The sequence below is a fragment of the Varanus komodoensis genome, unplaced genomic scaffold (assembly GCF_004798865.1).
Source record: "Varanus komodoensis strain SLA01 unplaced genomic scaffold, ASM479886v1 scaffold2, whole genome shotgun sequence".
Lineage (NCBI taxonomy): Eukaryota > Metazoa > Chordata > Lepidosauria > Squamata > Varanidae > Varanus > Varanus komodoensis.
In genome coordinates this window covers 28856171-28875236 of record NW_025335568.1, presented here as the reverse complement: position 1 = coordinate 28875236, position 19066 = coordinate 28856171, and the positions used below count along the sequence as shown (strand labels likewise).

The 19066-nt window shown below is 41.2% G+C and overlaps 1 long non-coding RNA gene across 1 annotated transcript in view; it reads right to left on the bottom strand.

Annotated features, from left to right (window-relative positions):
- Window positions 1-16926: 16926 nt before the first annotated feature.
- Window positions 16927-19066, bottom strand: part of LOC123022777 — a 7791-nt gene continuing 5651 nt past the window's right edge. Inside the window, exon 5 of the long non-coding RNA XR_006414576.1 lies at window positions 16927-17430. This is a non-coding gene — a long non-coding RNA (uncharacterized LOC123022777). The remainder of the gene's footprint in view (window positions 17431-19066) is intronic.

Below are 19066 nucleotides of genomic sequence, written 5' to 3'. Positions count from 1 at the left end.
TTAGCTTAATCATTTAAGATATATCTCTAGGGTCAAGTATTCCCAAATAAATAATGAACTCTGGGCAGAATCTGAATTGCCAGTTAACTAGCATACTATCAAGTGCAGGCTCTCAATCAACATCATGTCAGACTTTGGTTATTAATAGAATAACCAGATAAATATCTGAAATTATGAATCATCTGCATTAAAGCTGGAATAGATGACTGAGAAGTTCTGAGAAACCATAGTGATCAATTATGTGCTGCATGAATAAGCACTTCCTATCTGCCATAAACATGAATGTGGGATTTTCCCCCTTAATTTGCACTTTCCTTTGCCATTCTGATGCCAGTCTCTCAGTTGAGAGAACCCCTTTGGAGTTATTTACAATCGCAGTTAGAACAAAATAAAAATTTGTTCTAACTGCCCTAAATAATGTGGTGCCATCAGCAGACCTGGCCCTCTCATTTAAGGTTACGTGAAATATGTTTCCAGTTCAGCTGGGTGGGGTCTTCTGACAGGCAAAGCACCTCTTCTTCAAAACATGGGCTGCCATAGCCCCAGCCACAAGCTCTCCCACGGGAGAAGAGAATATGCTGCCACTGTTCTATCCCACCTTAGTTGCCAGCATGTCTGCTCCATGAAGATCTTCAGGTTCAAAGGAACTGTCTCTCCCCATTGCTGATGTGGCAGAAGCAAAAGTCACCTGACAAAGGAATCAGGGTTCAGGAGCTGCTCCACAGAGTCCCGCTGGCCACTCTCCAGCTGCAACAAATGCCAAGGCAGGAAAGCAGGTGGTGGAACTCTGCAGCACAACCCTTGAAGGAGGTGGAGCAGCAGGACACCTGGCAGGGCAGAAGCAGCTCCTCCAACTCTGGTGCTTGACGCCGTTCCTTCACCCTATCTCTACACCTATAACACTTGCTGTTGTAATCAACCATCACCCATTTTATCACTTTAATTAGACTGCCTGTGAAAGAGCTATATTAGCTGTATCTGATTAGTCAGATACATAATTAAGAGATTTTTTTAGGAAGTCTGAATAATCCACTGGCATCCTTAATAGACCCGGCAACTAATTGCAATAAATAAGCTCAGTACCCTTTGGTAGTTGAGTTTTACACAATGGTACTAGTCCAGAGCCTGTTTTGCTGACTGTGCTGCAAGTTTCATGAATGGAACCACAAAGGCTTTGATCACAAACTTTATGTATTCTGTCAATCATACAGCGTGGCATCCCAAAAGGGACAGTTGCATTTCTGTTTACTTGTCTAATAATACATGCATTTCATAGTGTCAAAACTTTGTAATTAATAACTCCATTCATTTAACACTTCTATTAATTTAAATACATCCTAATAAATTCCCCTGCCAGATATGGGCAGGGGAAATTGTAATAAAAAATAAAAATGCTGGGGAAGATATCATAAAATGCTTGTGTCGCTACTCCCTAATTATTCTATATTCCAGGTACTTCTTAAACATGACAAGATACGACTTATGTGTTGTTTCAGCCATCCTCTTCTTTAAAAAGGAGTAACTTCTTTGGTGCATGACTAATAATGTCAATTCTTTTCGAAACCCAAAAATGCAACTGTGGCAAGGGACACTATGGAAATATCAAGTTTGTTCTTTTTGGTAACTTACTTATGTATGAATGATTGTATCTCCATATACCAAATTATGTTCAAATTTAGCCTGCTCAGATAATAATCAATAATTAAATAATCAATCATTGTCTCTTCCCTTTCTGTTTTCTGCTGTCTCAGTATTGTCATTTCCCAAGTCATTTGCTTCCCATTTGAAACAATGAGAGAAATTATACTACCACTGTGTTGGTGGAACACCTGCCTTCTCCAAGGAAGCACACAAGAAATCCAAAGCACTGTAGAATGGCAGACATATCTTGGAAACACCATCACAGCACAGGAACTGTGTTGACAACACTCGCATGCTGCCCTCAGATGGAAGGAGCCAAAGAGCTCACCATAGCAGCAGCACTCAGCCTGACATCACGACACACACAAAACACTCAAGATGACTGTGCTGTACTCTCATCCCATCAACTTTAGTGGCTGTCACAATCACAACTGACCACCATCACATCTGCTGGTCCTCAAGCATTACTACAGGCAAAAAAAAAAAAAAAAGTCACACATGGTACGACGCCTATATGATTCCCTGGGCAGGCAATTTGCACAATCCTCTAGGGAGAAAAAGGCCCTTTTGCTCAGATTCCTGGACAATAGCAGCCCAGACACACGGACAGCAGCAGCCTAGGGCTTGGACTAGGAAGTTAAGATATGGAAATCTGAACCCCACTGCAAGGAATGTGCCCTGACTCATCTTGGACCTTGGCCCAACAGAATAGTGCACTGTTCCTTATGACAGCCAGCCAGCTCCTTTCTAGAAATAACCTCACCTGTACAAGCTGTATGGAAGTTAGTACAAGAGTCTGAACCCCATAACCCATGAAGGAAAAGCTAGGAGTATCCCAGTCACTGGAGCTGATCATGGGAAGGCCCATCTGCCTGTTTTGCATAAAGCTGGGTATGGGATGGATCCTGGCCTTGTGTGTAGAGCAAAGAGATATAAAGAGTGAAAGAGAGAGAGCAATGAGCTATAATCAGCAGCTGGAACAAGGGATGCTTACAGATGGATGGCTTCTGCTGCTACTAATAAAAAGGCATGGATTTCCATTTTTCCCACCTCAAGGGATCTTTTTGTGGTAACTAGAAGATGGAATTGGTGGGAAAACATGACAGGGCTTCCAATGAGGCACAGTGAAAGCCTCATCTGGAAGCACCTTTAATCCCTAAACCTAAGTGGTACCATATGAATGCTCATGCTTCAGCGTACTTTGGCCATGGGTAGCAAGGGAGAATCTGCAGTTATTCTGAGTACACACCATCATCAGGGTTCTAAGAAAACACTGTGACTGGCTTTAGAATGTGACTGGCTTTAGATAGGAAATCCTACACACAGGGGTTGAGTATAGGTTCCCATTGAACCAAGGGTTGTGGTAGAAATGTGAGTTATTGTGTTGTTTGAATCCGGCTGAGATGGAAATATGATGAACAACCCAACAGCAAACTATGATTTTTGGTTAACAACCCATGGCTTGTTAATTCTGCTGGTTATATGCTGTGACTGATGCCAACTAACACAGCCTGCCATGTTCTTTCATTGCAATGTGAGGTCAGTCATCATTTTGTGAGCAGCTAGTTTCCCCTTCCACTGAAGCCAGTGGGGGAATTATTTGCACCAAGTTTGGGACTGGAGCAAATTTGTGCTATCAGTGGGGCATGGCTATGAGCTGAAGACATTTCAGAGAATGAGTACGTTTGCTTCTCCTCTGGGCCTCCCACATCCTGCCCATGACTTTGCCCCATTTTAGTCATTCTGCCTGTTTATTTAGTAGCAGTGTGCCTGACCAGGGGTTTCGGTGTCATCTTCAAACAGGATATCTTCTATAAAGGATTGCACCCCGAGTGATTTAATCTTATTTATAAGTATCTCAGTTCCTGGCTGTAGTCTCATCAGGAAAGGATATGCATGAAAATATATTTTTGCAACTGAAACTTCCCAAAACTACCAGTGATACAAATGTTGCCAATTTACTCTAATTAAAGCTATGCTGCGTCACATATGTTTAAATGGTCGATCTGTCTTGAGGCAATTATACCCCTGTGAAGCCTTCTGTCAGAATTAAACTCAGATGGAATACTCAGGAACAGTTAACATTTGTTAACAATTAGCTACAATCACATCTTTCTTCCGTGTTCAGATGGCACAAAAGATGGTTGGTGAATGTTGCTGAATTTGTATAAGAATCAACCAGATGGCACAACTACAATCTCTGGTTAATATGACTTTTTCTATAAGTCATATTTACATTTTGGACCAGTCAACATTATAAAACAAAACAACTAAGGAATTACATTTAGGAAGCTGCATCTAAGAGAATTAACCACAAGGGCTACTCACATGACCAAGAAGTTTGTTGGATCTTCAGATTCAGTAACTCAGAATTAAATTTTATGTGAATTTGTTTTACATACATTCCTGAAGTCCACCTCCTAACTGCCAAGTCCTTTTAATAGGTCCACCTGATTCACTGAATTGCACAAATGATGAAAATTGCCAGTAGAAAGGATGAAAACTTTTCTGTGGATGAATATTAAATACAGAGAATCTTATCTGGAACACATATCATTGGGTCCACAGTCCATGATCCATTCAACCAAGATTCCATGTTTCTCAACAAGTTAACCGTTTGAATTTATAAGGCCACCTCATTTCACCTCTGTCTCCCCGCCCCCTGCACTTCTACTGTCATTTTCCCATATGTGTCTTTGCCAAAGTGGATGGCAGCCGTGATCTTCTAGTACTGTGTACACATACATATTATAGAATGGCAAAACTATGACTACCACCAGCTTATGCTGAAGTGCTGGCTTAGTTTACTTATCACAGGAAGGAGCTGCTTTGACAAGTAGTTTAAAGTGCAATCTTATGCATGTTTGGACAGAGAAAAGGTCTACTACATGACTGGCCAGGGAATGCTGGCAGCTGTAGACCTTTCTGTCTAAGTGTACATAGCACTGCACATTTAATTAGGTTATGCTGATCATTGCTGAGAAGACCATAGCACTTCAACTCACTATATTGATTTCATTCACCAGACATTTTAGAAGACAGCTGTTTATCTCTCACATTCCTTAATGCTACTGGTATCAAACAGCTTAGGATTGCCCTATGCTACATTTCAGTTGTTGTGCAAAATATTAAAATTCAGAGTTGGCATCAATTGGTGTTATTTGTTTTATTTGGAGTTTCTTCTCTCTCTCTCTCTCTCTCTCTCTCTCTCTCTCTCTCTCTCTCTGTGGTGGGGGGGAGGAGGGAGGGAATACGGTGAAGGCAATTCCCTTCTTTCTGAAGTCATACAACAACAAATCATCCATTTCCTTATGATGGTTGCCACTACCACAGAAACAGAAGAAATGGGATGTTTAACATTTCTCAAAAATACCTAACTAATTTTAGCATTACAATTCTGGATATTTTTAGACAGCTAAAGTTTGATACTTCCAAGTTTAGCAGGCACAGTCCTAATTACAACTATCACTTTACAATCACACAAAAATAGCAATGGCTCCAAGTTGGGTAAGCCCAGCACTTAGGAGATGACCATGATGACTTTTTTCTTTTTAACTCAGAAAACTCTGTATTTGGCAAGAACCCTTTAAACCACATGGGTTAGACTGTGTTTATTTATGGCAACCAAACACTACATTGCTTTGGTCTGGTTATGACACACCGTACCGTTTCCTAAAATTGTTCTGAAGCAGCAAAGGGAAGTACAAAATGATTTCAGCAGAAAAATCTAGAAGGCTGTTAAATGTTATGCGGCCTTTTGTTTTGTCTCTCAAACATTCTTAACTTTGCTTTTAGTGCCACATGAATGTTTTCAGTCTGCTCAACAACTATATTACTGGACGTTTCAGTCAGTTGTTTTCCTACAAAACTGTGCTTCAGTCTTGGTTAATGTTTGCCCAGAAATATGTAATTGCGGACTTCCTCCTCATAAACCGTTCCAGAGTGCAGGCTGCCATCCTCCCATGCTATTATTATCTTTGTGCCTCCCGGCTAATGCAGCCAGATGAGAGATAACCCTTTCATTCCCAGGTCCCAAAGCCCTTATTACTTCCTACCTTCTGCAGCTGCATATGAAACTGCTGTACTACAAAGATTCAAAATACATTTCTCATTCCCTGAAAAAAAGAAGAGTCTTCATCCAATGCTAAGATCAGTCCTAAGCAGCATTCACCTGCTCTCATGCTTTAAGTGGGGCTGCCCTTGAAGATGGTCCAGTCATTGTAATTGGTTCAAAATAGAGCTGCCAGATTGCTGACTGGAACTGGTAGAAAAGAGCACATTACACGGTCCTGTACCAGCTAAACTAGCTACCGATTGAAGTCAGGGCCCAACTTAAGGTGCTAATGATGACATATGAAGCCCTAAACAGTTTAGGGCCTGGTTGTCTAAGGGAATGACTCCTTCTATATGAGTGTGCCCAGAGTTTCAGATAATCCGTGGTGGTCCTTCTCCAAGAGCCTTCTTCGAAAGAGGTCAGGATGCCTGCTACAAGAAGAAGGACCCTTTCTGCTCTAGTGCCCTGATTATGGAGCTCACTCCCTAGAAAGGTGTGCCTGGCGCCAATGCTTTAATCATTTCAGCGCCAAAACCCCTTTTTTACGTTACCAGTTTTTTAATTGTCACATGGTATTGTAATTATTTTAACATCAAATACTGGCACTAAGGAGTTTGTTTGATTGTTTGTTTGTTTGAACTAATTGTCTTTTTTTAAAAAAATGTAAACCATCATGAGATTTTTAATGAATGCCAGTATAGAAAAACTTTAAATAACTAAGGGAAAAAGTGGGATATGCATAGATGCATGGATATGCATAGAAGTCCCACCCCACTGTCCCCAAATGCTTGGCTACTGGTTAGACTTTCACACCTTGAGTGCAAGAGCCTGATAAAGGCCTTGCAAACATATTCTGCTGCCTGCTGCTACAACTCCTGTCATCATTCCAGTGGCCAGCCTCACCACCACCTCTTCCAATTCTATCATGATGCTGCTTTTTCACACAAGGCTTTTGCATTATCTAGAAAGCCAGGATCCTTTCTTTGCTGCTAACATGGCATCCTTATGGCAACTTTCCTGGAGCCTATATTGTGCTTTTTTCACACCAGATGTTCTAATGTTCTGACTTGGGTGCATCCACTGGGGCTACTGCTCATTTAGGGGATTATGGATGTTCAGTCAGGCATAGGAGGAACTTCAAGGCTCAGGGCTTCTCTAACTCTGCAAAAAGACAGAGGTGCATGATGTCACTCATAAGGAGTTGGGGCTGAGGCATCACTCGCATGCATCCAAATAAAAGCACACATATGCAGCCATTGCTTTTAGGAAAGGATTTCCTGGGAAGTAGTACTACAATTCAAACTCAATCAACTGAATTGGTCTATTTGGCCTTGGAAATCTTTTCTTAAGCTACCATACTTAAGTGCCACAGCAACAAATATTTAATAGACACTACAATATTTTCTGCATTAACTATATGAGAATATTAACTTAATGCCATGTCACCTTCAAACATATCACCTACATTTTGCCCAGCAACCTGTTTCATTACTGAAAAATGTCCATTCAAATACCTGTTGAAATGGCTCCATAAAAATCATCTTAAAGGATTAGGAATCAAACACTGGCGTGTTGATGTGCAAAAGAAATTCTTCACTCAGGAGCTTGTTGACCTTACATTCCTAAGAGGATATTTTGCCCTATAATAGAGTGTTAAGCTGTCAAGAGTAATTCTGCGCATCATATGTCTCTTGACCAAAGAGACAATCTAAAGAGAATGTCTCCTGAACAAGGATTTGTGCAAAGGAAGTTCCCTGGTTAGGAGGATTTTCAGGTAACACTTGCATTGCCTGGATAGGATTCTGCACAAAGCAGAAGCACAGTTACGCCAGATTACTAAATCACTATGTGAATATGTAACTTCTCTTTTAAGACATAGGCTCTGACCATACAAGTATTTAGGTTTCCTTTTTAATAGCAAAGAGTTCAAGTCATCAAAAGTGTTTCAGGTAGTCATCAGGCTGTTGCATACTTATTAACATTTGATAAATGTTAACTTTTGGGGCTCTCTCATCCTTAGAACAGGATAGTTTACAAACTCATTAGTTTTATTAAAAAAGCAAACTAAAAGTTTCTCCTCATACACTTGTCTTTTCCCACTATAGCTTAACTGGGGTGATAAACCAGTCTCTGGCCTATAATTCTTTCATAACTGAATGATCCTGCACAAAAGAAAAACTCTCTCTACACAGAAAAGTAGATTCTTAGCATTCAGCCTTACATGTTTAGATTCTATGTGGAAGGATGGGAAGGTTACAGAAAAATATTTGGTCAAGTGAGCTTCCACATGCAGTATTAGTATGCCCTGCTGAGACACAGATTTGCCTGCATGAGGAGAACTCAAGTGTTTTTCCTGCAATCTCAAGTATTTGGTTGTATTGTTCAACAGCCATCTATAGTTATTCTATTTCTCCAGCACTAACAATTTTGTCAAAAGCAAGCTGACAATAAAAGATCATTGTAGCTCTTTTCAGACATTGGGAAGGATCCAGTGGTGTCTGGACACTAGCACTATTTATGTTACGCTAGTGAAAACCAACACTTGCTCAATGTCAATAGCACTCACTAATGTGCCAAGTTTCCCCAGAAATCCATTCCTCTAAGAAGCGCTACTGACATTGTGCACATGTTGGCTTCTACCAATGCAATGAGAATAGCGCCAACAGATGGATGCTGCTGGATCCTCCCCAATATTATTATTATTATTATTATTATTATTATTATTATAACATTTCTATGCCGCCCCTTGCCGAAGCCTCGGGGCGGCTTACAACACAATAAAATACATTGAAATACAATAGCACATAATAAATTACCATTAAATACAAAAATACAAAAAATACATTGAGTTACAAACATAATAATATTAAATTAAAATCATCAGTATAAAATAAGTAAATAAATAATATAGGAGGAGAAAAGAGAAGGAAGAAGAAGTTGCCCTGGCCAGATCATATATTTTAACAATAAAATGTTTAAATAAAAAGGTCTTTACCTGGCGCCGAAAAACCAGTAACGACGGTGCCAGGCGGACCTCTTTGGGGAGTGAATTCCATGGGTTGGGCGCCACCGCAGAGAAAGCCCTCCTCCGAGTACTTACTCTCCTAATTTCTTTCATGGAGGGTTCCTGGAGAAGGGACTCTCCCGCAGATCTCAAAGGCGGTCGGGCATATACGGACGTAAGCGCTCGTTCAGGTAGCCCGGACCCAAGCCGTTTAGGGCTTTATAGGTCATAATCAACACCTTGAATTGGGCCCGGGCTTCAATGGGCAGCCAGTGAAGCTGACAGAGGACTGGAGTCATGTGAGCATAACGCCCCATCCCCGTCAGCAACCTGGCAGCTCTATTTTGCACCAATTGAAGTGTTCGGACCGTCTTCAGGGGAAGCCCCACGTAAAGCGCGTTACAGAAGTGTAGGCGGGAAGTCACCAGCGTGTGTGTCACCATCGCCAGGCAGTCAAACTCCAGGTAGGGGCGCAGCTGATTAATCAGCCGAAGCTGAAGGAAGGCACTCCTCGCCACCGCTGTTACCTGATCTTCCAAAGAAAGCTCCGGGTCGAGGAGCACTCCTAAGCTGCGGACCTTATCCCTAAGAGGGAGTGCAACCCCATTCAGGACCAGGTCAACTCCACCCTCTCCGAAGCCCAATCCGCCAACCAACAGGACCTCCGTCTTGTCTGGGTTGAGTTTCAGTTTATTGGCCCTCATCCATTCCATTACCTCAGCCAAGCATCGGTTCAGCACAGCCACTGCCTCACCTGGATTAGTGGAAAACGAGAGCTAGAGCTGGGTATCATCAGCGTACTGATGATTCCGAAGCCCACACCTCCCGACGACCTCTCCCAGTGGTTTCATATAGATGTTAAATAGCAGAGGGGATAGAATGGAGCCCTGTGGTACTCCATGGCATAGCTGCCATGATGCAGAGACATGGTCCCCCAGCATTACCTTCTGGAATCGACCGTTGAGATAGGAGCGGAACCATTGCAAAGCAGTGCCTCCAACCCCCTTCAAGCAATGAGCACAAGAGTGGGGACAAGTCCACTAGCTGTGGCCCTCTGTTGTGTCATTGTGCCCATCCCCACCTCTTGTCTGGTCAAGAGAACCTGAACTTCTGCAGCTTCTGAGTCACATGGGAAGCTGAAAGGTAGGCTTCCTGATGCAGACATTCACTTTCCTATGCATGAAAGATGATGAAGCTGAGGATGCAGCTTCATGGAGGGGGAAGAGTCATTAAGTTTGCATCTACTCTGCTCCTCACATGATGGTAATCCCTGAAAGGACACCCGAAGAGGGTGCATATCAACTGAAATAAAAGGCATCATAATTCTCAAAAGGAGTACACCCATATTCGTCAATGGAAGTACAACAGTGGAACCTATTACCTGAAGAAGTTGTGGGCTCTTTCTCACTAGAGAAATTCAAAAAGCCTCTGGACAGTGATCTGAATAGAATGTAGTAACTTAGTGTTATGCAGGGGGTTGGGCCCAATGGCCTTCCAGCCCTTCCAGCTCTGCTATTCTATGATTCTCACTTAATATGCTCACTTTATTTACACAAGTTATCTGTGGAAGTTACAGACTGCTAGTGGAAACCAACACTTGAACAGTGTCAATAGCACTTGCTAATGCGCCAAGTTTCCCTGGAAAAAGTATAAAAACAAATTAAAAAATAGAACATCAAACCATAAAAAAGATAGCAAAACAAAAGCAGCAAAACTGCAAAACTGCCCAGAGCAGTTTTTAATGTTTAGTCCACCATTCAGCCAATTATTACTACTACAAAAAGTAATAGTAGCAGTAGTTGTGTCACCTAAAATTGTATTAAAAATATAAGCAAAGTGCACATTTGAAGTCAGAAATAAAATACTGATTTTTAGAGGACAAGCATTTGTTACATAGCAAAAGGGGTGGAGTTAGGTGATGGAACACACGCTTTGAATGCAGAAGGCCTCATCTGCAGGTAGGCCTGAAATTCCCCATTTTTGTAAGCCTGGAGAACCACTGCCAATCAGTGTATGAAGACCACACTAAGCTAGATGAACCTGCAGTCCAGCTCATATACTGGTATGTGACAGTTTCCTGTGCTAATCAAAAGGAAATCAAGTCTCTGAAAAAGAAAAGTGTTAGGTAGAGATTTTCTCATTCAGGACATTCAGTGTTAGTCCTGTGTAAGGCAGAGCTATTGAAATGGATGGGATTTAAGATAGTCATGCTAGCAAGTCTGATCCATCTCAATGGCTCAGGTCTACACAGGACTAACACTGGGTGCTACCCAGGGTTTCCATACCTTGTTGGTGATAAATCTATAACCAACTGTTACTGAACATCTCCATCACATGTAGGGCCCATGCCTGACTGTTGCAACTTTGTCACCTTTTTCAGAATGACACTGAAAAAAGGAGAGAAGAGTACAGGAGCTAAGTGGGCATACCCTCTGAGGGTGGGAGTGTTTTTGTCATTGTTTTGTTTTTAAATTGAGGAAGTAAACTAAGGTCTGGTAACTGTAGGAGCACATACTTTCTTACATAAATGTTTCAAAACAATTGAAAAATACTGCTATGTTGAGCACCCAAAATATGGTCATGAGCAAGCTTCGAAAGCACCAAAAACTGCAATCCTGCCCTGATTGGCTGGTTTAAATGCCAAAAATCCATCTTAGAATCATGCCTTTGGTGGCATTTGGCCAAAGGAGATGGTCTGAAATTGACCAAGACAAAGAGCTAAGCTACAGTTCTACAGGAAAACCTGGTACAGAAATATACATTGGTTCTCTATTATTAATGTTACAGCAATCTCACTTTGCTTCTGAATTCCTCACCCTGCCCAGATCACAATTTTTTTCTGCTGTTTGTGCAGCGAGGTCTAATACAAGCTCTTTGTTCTGTGAAACACTTCATACTTAAGCTGGAGGGAGCCCTATCAAGCCATATGAGGTAATTTGGTTTCTCAGCCAGTCCAGTCTTGCTCAGGTTCTACCAACCTGTGTTTATGGACTTTTCTAAAGAAAAGCATCAAAGGCTTCCTTATGTAGGTCCTCAGGCTGGACTGGCACCAAGAGAGAGGTGAGATAAATGCTAAGAGTCTATCCCTTAATTCAAACAACAGCCTCTTGTCATGTTATACTGTCCCTCGCTCACCAGCTTTGGTATATTTATTTTTCACCTTTATACCACCCAAACAACTGAAGCTCTCTGGGTCATTCACAAGAGTTCCTAAGCAGAACATTGTACACAGGTTTTAAAAATTCACAAAAAATTCCATAGCACAGAATTTTAACAGGCTGAATTTTTACAATGCAGCTAAACAATATTTAATACAAATAGACTTGCTAAATAAACCAAGCACAGATACTCCACTAAGTTCTTAAATAACCTCAGATAGTTTTGAATGCCTTAGAGCAGGGAGGGAAGAGACAGGTCAGTGGGAGCCAGCTGGAAACCATGCTGCACCACGTTCAGTATTTTTTTTTTCTTTTGTTGGCACTTTTGATGCTTGCTTTCTGGTTTTTTGTAGAATTTTCTTTTCTTTTTAGGTATTGTGTTTGGAAACTAATACATAGAATATTGTATTATGTGTATGATGCTTTTTGTTTCTGCCTCAGCGGACCCCAAGGAGGATTTCCTGTTTTTGTATGCCCCCAGCTATGAAAAGTTGAGCAGGTGGGCTTCAGTGGAAAGGTCTTTCCGCACTCAGGAGGCCAACACTGAGAAGTCCTTCCCCCTTGTTGCATTCCCCTCCCTTAGTCTGCCTTAGGAGTGGCATTTAGAGGAAGGTCCCAGATGCTGACCATCTTGAAAATTGTATTTGGGAGGGGAATTCCATCAAATATTGTGGAATGCACTGTAATTAAGTGTCCCAGTAAGAGGAAGGGCCCATTATTCAGAGCACTTGTTTAATCTGTGGAAGGTGCTGGATTCAGTCCCCAAAGTCCCATGTAAAGGATCAGATAGCAGGTAATACAAAGGATTTCTGCCACCAGAACAGAGCATACTAAAATAAACATAAACATATTCCTACCAGGTATAAGGCAGATGAACCCATTACAGATTCGCCTCATATCCTTACACAACAGAATAGCCTAGTTTGTATGACATGGGGTTGGTTAATAAGACATGGTTGACTGCTAACCACCCCTGCACATATCAGCTTCATGTTACCTGGTTTATCTAATTACCCCCACTGGGTGAAGCTTGTCATGATGGATACACCTGGTAAGGATGGATGCCTGGGATAGTTAGAAAAACCATGGTCTGTTCTAAGATTGCTGCATGATTTCTTAGCCACCCCACTTACCCACCTCAGACATCAGAACATACTGTATGCAGCAAGTATAATTAAGTAAATCTGGCGGCACATGACCAGCAGACATCCGAGTGGCTAACAGGCCCATGTAGCTTGTTAACCAGCCTTGTGTTGTGTGCACCTGGTCACTGAGTCTCTATATTTCTCTGCCAGAGTGGAACTGTGGAAGTTCCCCTAGTGTTGTAAGCAAAGACATAGTAAAAGATTTCCATAGGAGCTATTATTGTTGCACTTACTATCAATGTGTTGGTATATTAATCACTCATGTCTCTACATAACTGTAAGTTATTTCATTGAAGCAGAACTTTTCTATATCATTTTTATCATGTTGTTGTTGTTGTTTCATGCTGTTAAATTGTGTCCAACTTACAGTGACCCTACCAATGAAATTCTTGCAAAATAGCCTGTCTTTGACAGCCCTGCTCAGCTCTTATAAACTACTAAGTCCCATAGCTTCCTTTAGGGAATAGATTCATCTGACAGGCTGTCTTCCCCTTATGCTTCTGCTTTTGACTTTGCCTAGCATTAGGGTATTCTCCACTAAGTCTTGCCTTCTTGTGATGTGCCTGATGTACAACAGTCTTAGTCTCATCATTCAGAGCAAGTGCTGCTTTGATTTGATCTAGGATCCACATGTCCATCTTTTTGTTGGTCCAGGGTATTCAAATGCATCGATTTTCTTCATGTCACTGTGGAACATATAATTCAGGCTTAATTAAAAAACCTCGTTTGCTTTGCTTTTCAACCAAATCTCACACTGAAATCAGCAGGACTTAAAAGCCATTAACTTTTGCTGGATTGTACCCAGTGCTTTTCTTTTGTTTACCCATGTTAGCTCTCATGGAACAAAACAACCCCAGCCATCTCGAATGGAACGTGGCTCATTACAGGCAGCTGGCATAGAACCATTGGCTTTGTTACCACAGGAGATTGTGGTTTTGACAGCTTGTACAGTCATCTTCTGCAGGATGATTCATGCACTAGATGAAATATTCACCAGTCAGGTTGTGGGTTTCTTTTCAAATTCTTCAGATCCTATTGGCCACTTTCAGACAGGGTAGTCTTCCATCAAATACAAGATAGTTTGCTCTTAAACACGCAGTGGAAGCAACTACTCTCTTCCTTTTCTTGAAGACTACATGAATAATATTGGCAAAGAAGACAAGATAAGTGTACAAAAGATAATTCACTTAAGTCCCATTTGTCCACTCAGTGAATCTGCTTAGGGCATTACCTGAGTAGCTTGAAATTAATGTACCTTTTGTTGTTGACATGGCCTCCATCACTGCTACTTGCCACTTTCACCATGGGGTGAATAAAATGTACAGCTATACATAGGCAAAATGGCACTATGTATTGCTAATAAGGCAGTGGTGACGAACAAGGACACCAGCTATGGGATAAGCTGAAATCTGCAGGTAGAAAGCAGAGAGAGGAGATGCCAGCAGATGTCCATATCAGCACTGGGCTGATACCGATTCATCCAAACATAAACTTCTAAACATTCCAGGCCTCAGAGCACCCAACCCTTTTGGGCTGATGAACACACTCAGAATGTTGAATGCACCAAATAGCTGCAATGAGGAGCTGCCTATCAACTAACTGTCTGCCATGGTAGGCATGGGCAATCACAAAATATCTATTTCCTTGAAGGCAAAGTTACTTATCCAAGGACCTAAGCATAAGGAAGAGGAGGGTCTGAGCTGTAAAAGACAAATGCACTGTTTGGAATCCACAGTTTCCTGCTTGTATATCCATTTCACGTATGAACGACTGATGAGGCTGAGAGACAGTCATCCTGAGAAAGAAAAACCTGAGTATAAGGCACAATTTCATATGAGCTCCAAATGCCTAACCACAGATCTGCCCCTACAAAGCACAACAGAATATCCATTTCATAGAAGGCAAATGAGTGATGCTCAGATGATGCTCAGAAAAACACACACATTGTTCAGAAAAACACACACATTGCTCAGAACATCTCCCCACTTTACCCTCCCTACAACTCCCCTGCTTTTCTTGGAAGCTAACCACAGTTCAAAATGAGGTGCTGGGCTGCAACTACGCATTGTCTAAAAATACCTTTGTGATCTATATGGGTCTGAGAAACAATAATGGAAATAAAGATGGCGCTGGAAGTTAGTGATTCACTTTGCTGTGTGCCTACCAGCCAATATAAATAGAAATGTATTTTTAAGAATATCAGGACATGTGGGGAGCTTGACTGACACCAAGGGAGGTGTCTACGTGTATCCTGGCGCCCACAGGCACCCCATTTGGGATCCTGGACCTATTCCAAAAAGAATTTGCTTCAGTAATTCAAATCTTGTCTTCAATGAGTAAACAAAACCCTGTGGGGGAGGGTGGAGCCAAAGGTAAATTATGAATGTGCCAGTGAATATGGAGTGTTATAGAAACTATAGAACTTTATACTCCTAAATGCCCCTACCAGTAAATCAATAAAATTGTTTGCTGGTTGCATAAGAACAGGCACACATTGTTTGCACAGGGAAATAATCAGCATGAATTGCATCCAAGTTTGGGACTTATAAAGGCACAAGACAGGATGTTAAGGGAAAGCCTGGGGCAGGGCAGGGCAGGGCAGGGCAAGGCAGGAGGAGAAAAATAAGAAAACATCAGTGGCTCTAGAGGTAATGCCCATTTTCCAGCTCACCAAGTCCCTCAGCAACTTTCATTCAGATCTTAAGAAATGACAGAAGTCAGAAGATATTGTTTTGGATTTAATACTTCTGTCCTAGCCTATCAAAAGTACAGAGTAGTACGAGCAAGTTACTGGAAACTGCAGATGGAACTTAGCCATTGGCACAGATCCCAGTCAAACAGAAATGTAAAAGTTATTTCCCTCCATGGGACTTCCTGAATAGGGGTGTCCCTCCAGACCTATAGGAGATTGCAACAGGTTGGAGTGGAGCCCTATGCCAGAAAAACAAGCCCTGACCAGTATTATTTCCTATTACCTGTCTTATTTATTAAAGTCTCTCTCTCTCTCTCCCCCCCCCTCCCCCTCCCTCTCTCTCTCTGCAACATGTTTATTCTCTTGTTTTCTTCCACCAATTTTGATAAGTACTTAAAACTCCCAATCAGCAGTGGCACTTGAGAAACTATTTAAACAAGAATTAGAAGTAGCCCGTTCAGTTGCTAAGCAAAAAGTCTGGTTCCAAAGAATAGTAAATGAAGGAACTTGTAAACCCTGACAGTATTTCTGCCACAGAAAAGAGAAACTGCATTTTTCTCACCCAGGCTTTACAATACAATTTAACAACAACAACACAACAATGACAACCTGCAGACACAATAACAAAAAATTATTAGGATACTATAGAGGGTTCAGGAAGTGCAGAAGATTCTGTAGATTTTCCAGTTCTGAATAAGAAATGAGCAAAAGGCCGGTCTCTTTATTGGCCTGCTATGTTTCTGTCTAAGAAACCTAATTTGCAGAAGGAAATAAACTGGCTCATTATAAAACTAAGGGGTCAGTGTGAATCAGATAAAGTCCAAGTCAGACAGCTGAGGAAACAAACTTGCAGTTAAGTTGCACACAGATTATCCTAGAAGGAAACAGTAAATCCCTCTGGATCTGTAGCTTCCATGGTGGGAGGGAAGAGAAAACAGTCCCTGCATATAATTTTAAAAGGCAATCGTTCACACCATACACTCTGTCACCATCAATTGTTCGAAAATATTGTCAAATGCTCATCTGAAATCAAGCAACATGTGCTTTTCAGTGGGAGTTTCTTACTTTTTTTAAATAGAGATCATACTTGGAACAGGGGAAATTGTATAATTTTTGGATAACTTTTTGATTATGTTAGTTCTTGAAGAAGGAGTAGATTTTTTAAAAAGTGGGAAAAGAGTAGAGATAAAATAAAAGTTCAAAAGGCATTATAATTTAGGAATATATGTCTGAAAATTTGCACATTATTTTTCCCTCTGTATCTACCCACAAAGTCTGGCTATATTCTCATTCATTGCCACAGCTTCTACCATGAGCAATGCCATATTTCATCTCCCTGCAAGTTCCCTGCACTCATAATTTCCACATTTGTAAGCAATTGCATTTGTCAGAGTTGTTGCTACTTCAAAGACAGGTTCAGCAGAAGTCCTAAAGATGGCTCACCTTTGCAGCTTTGCAGCTTCGCTAAACCACTTAGGGATTTTTCTTGTAACAGCTAATGAACTTTAAGGCAATCCTTAGAAGTTTGCACTTTCTTTTGTTTCAAGGCATGCTTGTGTTGGTTGGTATGAAGCGGTTTGTTCAGAGCTAATAGACGTGCAGCATAACCTGGGCATGTTTACTCAGAAGAATGTCCGCATGTGCTCAGTGGATCTTATTCCCGAAGAAATGAGCTGACCACCTGTTCAGCAAAGCCTGGAATGGTAGTGCTGTCTGCCCCACATGGTATATTTGTTCTGAAATGAAATACAGAGTGCTATAAACTTTACACTCTATGAGATGTCAGTGCCATAAGACTAAGGCTGCAAGCCTATACACCAGGGTAGTTATGCATAACAAGAAGATTGCCAAAAGATTTTGGACTTCAGTTCCAAACACTCCCAGCCAGTGGCCATGCTGGCAGTTGAAGTTGCAAACATCTGGAGACCTACCTTCTGCTCACCCCAACTCTGAGTAGGCATGCACAGCACTGCACTGTATGCAGCTAAGCAAGATGCACCATTAAATTCAGTAAAAGCAGACCCTCTTTTGAGTGAATATGCATAGTTCTGGATGCAAGAACCTTTCATAACACATTTATCATGTTTCCCCCTCAACTAACACCAAGATTGTTCACTCAATAGGCATGTGGAATCTTGACACCAAAATGTGGCAGGCCCAAAGTGAGTAATGCCCATGCTGGGAATGACATTGCTCTGTGTCTTTTTGTGTTGGTTTTTGATTTGGAATTTGATATCTGTAGATATGTATGCAGCATACTCACATGCAGTTAACTGTGACTGCAGGCTACACCACTTTAAATCTTTCCCCAGAGCTTTGTACATTGCTTGCGCAAATAGTTCCTGCAGAAGTTTCCCAGATCTTTAATAGCAGGATAATTTTGCTATTACCATTCTGGTATTCTAAAGTTGGGGACCACTGGGGACAGGGAGCATTTAGTGAATAACTTTCTACATTTAAAGCATCATGTTCCTTTCTTTAAAAGAAATCTAGAAGAGAAAACAGCAGCATGACAGTTTGCATCACTATCTTGCCACTTCTCCTGCACAACCCAGTAGCTAAACATCACGCTATTATCCCTATAAGGTCAAATGCAATAGAGCACCAGCAAAGACAACACTGGAGTGTTGTTTCTATCCACTTTGCATGTGACTATAAAATCAAAGATTAGAAGGGCATACCAGCATCATGTCACTTCTAGTACTGAAAGATTACATTAATAAAGAAAGTAGCATTGTTGCCAGTGTTTCTTTGTAACAATGCATGTTTACAAAGAGGAAGGCATGCCACAGCTGGCTATGGCACCCTGCAGCATCAAACCCAGCTTCTAAGTTGGGCTGCCTTTTTTCACTAAAAATCTGGATATAGAGCGTATTTTTCGCTCTATAAGATGCACCTGACCATAAGACGCACCTAGTTTTTAGAGGAGGAATACAAGAAAAAAAATATTCTGAATCAAATGGTTTACTAAACTATTTAATAAACTATAACAGAATACAGTAATATCGTATTTCAACCTTGTAAAGTGAACAGCAGTCAACAGTGGCATTAAGAACCATCATCACTGTCATTAACAAAAGAGAGACTTTAAAGTTCGAGTACTCTTCTAGTTTTGGTTGAACCCATAGAACTCATCATCACTAGAGTCAGAATTTATGAAGCTCTTTTGCTCACAATCACTGACATCACTTTCTTAGTCAGTAGTGGAATTATTGAAGGAATCCACAATCTACACCAGTTATACAAGAGCTGCTGCGGACAATTTAATAACAAATCTAAAAAAGTCAGTAATGTCCATGCTGCCCTACTAGTAAATAATAGAAAAAAACTTCTGACAAAAAATGAGATATTGTATGGTAAATCAAACACACA